Source organism: Apodemus sylvaticus, chromosome 6, assembly GCF_947179515.1.
Source record: "Apodemus sylvaticus chromosome 6, mApoSyl1.1, whole genome shotgun sequence".
In the NCBI taxonomy this organism is placed as follows: domain Eukaryota; kingdom Metazoa; phylum Chordata; class Mammalia; order Rodentia; family Muridae; genus Apodemus; species Apodemus sylvaticus.
The window spans coordinates 60,725,896-60,732,569 of NC_067477.1; positions in this window are offsets into that span (position 1 = coordinate 60,725,896).

Consider the following 6,674-nt stretch of genomic DNA (forward strand, 5'->3'; position numbering starts at 1 on the left):
AATTTTTGAAGTTAGATAATTTGATATCTCAACTTACAGTGAACCCAAAATATTATAATCACCTGAATTTTTCAAAGTAACAAAAGTATCATATCATACTCTGAAGACTAAGTGTGTTTCTAATTCCTTCATTTCATTTTTTTTGTATTCTTATATGAACATCACAGTTTTATCTGATTTTTAATTGTCAGTAAGGCAGAGATTTTTACTTTGCTTTTGAGGTCTCCTAAAACCTAGTAATTGTAACTGTGAGAACAGATTTTCTATTTAAAAATATATGGCATCCAAAAAGAGGTAATCATATGGACTCAATATCAAAACTGAAAAACTGAAATGACATATAGAAAAACACACAAATAAAGAAATAGTCAGAGCTGCTACAAGCTCACCCAAAGAAAAGCTGCTGATGCTGTGAACTGAGGCACCACAGAAACGATAATCTTGACAAATTGCTCTAAGCAGAGGGAGGTGAGGGGCTCTAAGGAAACTGTTGTGTTAGGTAGCTTTCAAGCTGCTTTTCCTTGAAAACCAGGAAACCCAACAGCTTCTCACAGGATAGCTTTGAGGAAGAGTCCCTGGTGGCTGTCCAGTGTCTGGGAGATAATCATTATAAAACTCACCCTGAGTTCTTCATAAAAAATGCTTACTCTAGAGGGAGAAACACTCCAGTGGATCCTTGTTCTCATTGGAAAGGGCAATTTCTCTGCAGTACCCTTCTGACTATTTGTCTCAATTGAAGGGGAAAAATAGATCACAGAGGTCTTCGCTTCAAATAAATATAATGGGGACATTGCAGATAGAGATGGGATGAAGGGACAGAAGGACAAATAAAACAAAAGCCAATGGTTCTGTTAGAGAAATACTTGGAATATCTTAGCCTCTAGTCACGATTCCACTGAAATGAGGCTTAACTCTGAGATTACTGAACACTTCATCTCTGTGGCACTTCAGCACTGCAGGGGCAAGGCACCACTGTAAGAATGAGGAGTGCAGAAATAAAAGATAGAGTCTCTCTGAAGAGACATAGAGAAGTAAAACAAAATTAACAGGGATGATGAAAACCCAGACATGGGTGAAATTTTAGGCTACTTGAATCTATAGCCATGGCAGGTAATTGTTTTATTTTTGGTGAGATTATCGAGACTAGTTAAAGACACCCAATTGGAGCACATTATTAGGCATTGGGCACCGTAAGATAATAATGATAGTGATTTTATTGTCAGCAACCTTTAGTACATTCAATCATTTTCTTTAAGGTACATTGTTTGGAACTGGTTTGTTTTGCTATTTTATTAGTAAGCTCACAGATCCTTCCCTTGCACCTATCTGCCTTGAGCATGGAGAAGAAATTGCCAGACTAGCTTTTAGCAACTAACTGGACTCTTATGATAGCATACTTGTAATCACACTTTACTGATATCTTAAAAAAAAAAACTACATTTCAACTGAAAACAGAAACAAAGCAACAATCAAACACATTGTAGCCTCTAACTATAGATCATAACTTTCTTCTTCTTCTTCTTCTTCTTCTTCTTCTTCTTCTTCTTCTTCTTCTTCTTCTTCTTCTTCTTCTTCTTCTTCTTCTTCTCCTCCTCCTCCTCCTCCTCCTCCTCCTCCTCCTCCTCCTCCTCCTCCTCCTCCTCCTCCTCCTTCTTCTTCTAGCTTTGTTCAAGCCCAGACCTCTTCAAATGCCATAAACTAGATCTTCAGGAAATAAGTATTACTAAACAGAAATATATTTATTGATTTACTTGCTTGCTATTTTACTGGGTTATGTCATGTAGTTGATATCAGTCTTCACCTTTCTCTTCCCACTTTTATTATTACAGCAGGTGTCATTTGCTGGGCATCTATACATAATATCTAGAAGAATCTACAGTTACTATTTCTTTTTATAGTTTAATTTAAAGTTTTATTAGATATTTTCTTTATTTACATTTCAAATGTTATCCCCTTTCCTGGTTTCCTCTCCAAATACTCCCTATCCCATCACACCTCCCCCTGTTCAGCAACCCACCTACTCCCTCTTCCCTATCCTGGCATTCCCTATATTGGGGCATTGAGGCTAACCTCTAACTATAGATCATAACTTTCGTCTTCTTCTTCTTCTTCTTCTTCTTCTTCTTCTTCTTCTTCTTCTTCTTCTTCTTCTTCTTCTTCTTCTTCTTCTCAGGACAAGGCCCTCTCTTCCCTTTGATGTACTATTTCTAAAGAGGGAAGTGAAAGTTTGTACCCAGTAATTCATCAAGAACCACTGATTTATACAATATGGATTTTTGGCATTTTGTGCCATCCCCTATTTAAAAAAAAAATCTGTAATTGTACAAATAATTACTTCCAGGTATCCCCATGTCACATGATCCTTCAGTAGAGCCAGATTGGCTATGCTAATGTAAGTTACTGTAATACTGTGTGTTAACATTTTTAGTCAGTTAGGAGACACACTCCTGTAACATCTCATGACACTGTAATACTAGGACCATTACAAAGCTTCTGCAGTGTTCTTCTTTTCTAGTTATAATTTTATCAAGGATGAAATAAGCTGAGCTGTCAACACAAGCATACATTAGTAATGGTATCAATTACGGTAGTACCATAAAGATTGCTGACATGTTGTAAAATCAACAAGGACAAAAGGTGAGGGAATAGAGTCAGCTGAGGCTGCAAAGGTCCTTGGAAGAGGGCAAGGGGACAACAAAGCAGATTATGAAAGGCAAACCTAGGGAAAGCAAAGATGTGAAGACGACAGGCTCTAGTTATTGGAAGAGTTTCTGTGAGGATTTCTTCAAGGCTCTAAGGATCACAAGTAGCATTATTCAAGATTAGAGAGTGATATTCCTAGCCACTGTGAAGAACCTTAGGTTTCTACATAGGGGCTTAAAAGAAGGAAAGTTTGACATCCTCTGCCTCTGTATGCTGCTATGGTCATCGAAGCATTGACAGCTGAGTACCACAGTCACTGCCCAGAGCAACAAGCCCCTCACTTGAGATTGAATAACTCAAGTCAGTTTTTGTCTTTGAAGCTGGAATCTGCCAAATTAAAAAGTTGTAATATAATAGAAAGATCGATAAAATGGATTTTCTACAATCTTCAGATGGTTCTCTATATGTAAGTTTTATTTTATTTGCACACTACTTTGTCAAGAATGGTGATGTCTATAGTTATTCAAGATATAGGAGGCATTCCTTATAACAAGGACCTACTAGTATATGGTTATATTTCTGAGTTTAAATAATGTCAAATTACCATTTAGTTTTAACATCCTTTATCCTGACATATTTATGAGTACCTGAGCATTTCTTCTATAAACCTGCAAATTCCATGTTAAATTATATTATTCCTTTTGCCTCATATTTAAATTACTAACAGTGGAGACTGAAAAGTATTACATTTAGTTTTGCTTTCTTGTCTTCTCTGCACACCTCATCCACACAGTTCCTAACATCACCCAGGCTGCTGTTAAACTCTAGATTCTTGTACTTTTACCCCTAGAGCACTGCAAGCACAGAGATGTCTTGTCATACCTTCTTACTTAGTGCTGTAAGACTCCTTATCTTGCCACTTACTTTACCCTGAATAACATTTCATCCATCCTCTAAAAGGAGGGGACAAATAAATACTCTTAATTTACTTTAATCTGAAGATTTTTTATTTACCCTACACTCTGAATATATGTCTGTGGGTCTGTGGGTTTTGATGTAAGATTCTATTGATAGATCATTTCCTGCAATAATTGAATAATGTGAAATTTTCCTTTCAATTTTTATTGTTTATTATGAGAGATCCACTTAAATTCAAGTATCCTTCCAGGCAAGATGTTTCTTTTAGCTTTTCAGTGGAGGATATTCATAACAGAACCTCTATATATTTTGGAACTTGTAATAAATCAAAACAATTTTCAATATATTAATTGAATAATTTATTTAATAATAGACAACTCTATTTCCTCATTAGAATATGGGCTTATAAAATGTCTCAAATACATTATGTGCAAATTTGTGTTGAACCAGTTTTTGACTAACAGTGAGTAGTCAATGTTTGCCACTTCCAGCATTTTATTTATACAAATCTCAAATTCCTAAAATTGCTCCTAAATCCTGAGAATTTTCTAGTCATTTTTTTGTACAGGATCAGTTTATGCACATGGAACATGGGGTAACACTCTATTTACTTATTTTGTATTTAAATATTTTAATATTTCACTTATTTTGAATTTAATTATAATTTTAAGTAAAATATGATGTCAGATTTTATCCTCATCATCAGCACTATCAAGTGTTTTATAAACAGGGTTTGTAATCCAGGCTGGTGTTAAAGTTGGGACTATTGACTCATTCTCTTAGGCCCAATGATTTCACACATTTGCTACCATTCTGGTTGGGTAGGTGTTCTAGTGTACATAGATGAAATCAATAATGTCTCTAGATAATGTTATTTCAGAGCATTTTACTTATTTTGATAAATTAATCCCATTTCATACAATATTTTGTCTTTTTCACATCATAATTATGCTATGCATAATTATGCTATGCATAATTATGCTTAAGACTCTTGAACTGTCTTCAGTCTATGCTCTTTTTATCTAATTCAGTTTCCTGAACTCCTGCTCCTTTGTTTGCAGTTTAAGATAATTATTTTTTTTAATTTTTGAGAATTTCATGCATTTATTTTTTATCAAATCCATTTTTATTCCTACACCTACATTTCTATCTTCCAGTAGTTTCCCTTCCCAATATGGTGTGCTTTTTAAAAAAACAGTCTATTTAATGCTACTTGTGTGTGCAGCAGTGTGAAACCATGTATTGAAACAGAAATAGCTGTATTTCTCAGGATCCATATTTCTGAAGAAATCTAACCCTGCCTCCATGGGCAGCTACAATTAATGATACCTCCTCGGATACCAGAAGATTTCATGAACAACCAACAATTCATATTGAGATATTGATTTGCTTACTGATTTTCTGAGATACCTATTTCTTCTCACTCTTACATTCTTTCCATGCTTTATCCCATGATGATCCCTGAGGTGTGTGTGTGTGTGTGTGTGTGTGTGTGTGTGTGTGTGAGAGAGAGAGAGAGAGAGAGAGAGAGAGAGAGAGAGAGAGGGGGGGAGAGGGAGAGAGAGAGAGAGACAGAGACAGAGAGAGAGGGAGAGAGAGACAGAGAGAGAGAGAGAGAGAGAGAGAGAGAGAGAGAGAGAGAGAGAGAGAATGTACATTGGTGTCCCATTATGAGCTGTTGTTTGGCAAACTATTGCTGTGGAGATGCAGACAAATATCAACTTACCCCAAATAGAGCAATTAAGACCAAAGTATAGACAACACCTAAGAGACTAACTTTTTTTTTATTCGATATATTTTTTGTTTACATTTCAAATGACTTCACTGCTGAGGTTATTTTCTGAAGCATAAATAACTGAGGAAGAACTGCATCACCAAAGGCCACCCAAAAATAGGTGACAGCTTGAAAAAGCTGAACAACTGTATGGGAATGCCTACAGACACCTCAACATGTTACAGAATGACGTTTCCAGGTAAATCCATTGGTCTGACCTCTTGCAGTACGTTTGACTAATCTTTTGTTTCTTCCAGATATTTCGGCTCATCTCTACTTCTTTAAAGTTACTTGGTTGATCTTTTCTTTTTTGATGCTGTTTAGCTAGTCTCGGCTTCTTTTAGGTAGTGGGGCTTGCCTGAGACTGATTTTGAACAGTCTTTTCTGTCCATACACTCTTATGGAGGGAGGGACCTTGTGAGTTTAGTCAATATCAGAGCTACGCTCATGTTATTTTTGTTTGTTTGCTTGGTTGTCAAGACAGTTTCTCTGTGTAGCCTGGGCTATCCAGGAAGTCTGTAGATCCCACTGGTCTTAAACTCACAGAGATCACACTGCCTCTGCCTCCTAAGTACTGCATTTAAATATATATTGCCACCACTATCTGGCCCTGTATCTAGTTTGAGTTGTTTACTTGTCTTAGGGAACTTCCTTAAATATTTCATCTACCATGTAATATTCTTTTGTTTCATCTCATTAAACATTATATCTTAAGGATATTTTTAATCAGAGATTTTTATCTCAGAGGAAGATATACCACTATACCATAATATCTGAGCACTCTACAGTCACTTATTTCTGCATATTTTCCAGCTCTTCATCTCTGTATTGATTGCTATCTACTAAAAAAAGAGAGCTTCTCTGATCAGGTTTGAGAGCTCACTAATCTATGGCTATAAAGATAATTCAAGGAGCAGTTTATTGATATAACCATTAAGAAAGGTAATATTAGTAAGTTTTTCAAGAGGTGCTATGAGCTTGGCAGTCATGTTTTTGGGGTTTAAATGAAGGTTCTAGAAATACGTTTCTTCCTATGGAACATATTTTGAATCCAATTAGAAAGTGTTTGGTAACTCCATTTACTTTCATATCCTTACTGCACCACTTGACATATTGAGCCAGGCCAACTGTTGTTGTAACTCATAACTTAGTGAACATTTTGAGGATTTTTTGTTAATCCTAAGAGATGAAAATAAGATCACTAACACAAATTTTTGAGTCAACTTTGAACCACGCTCTATTAAACATTGGCAAGAAAGACAGATACAGGCGAGGTCTCTACCCAGAATTCTCAGAGAATGGCTCCAAATTACATTAAACGGAGGCTTATGACATCTAA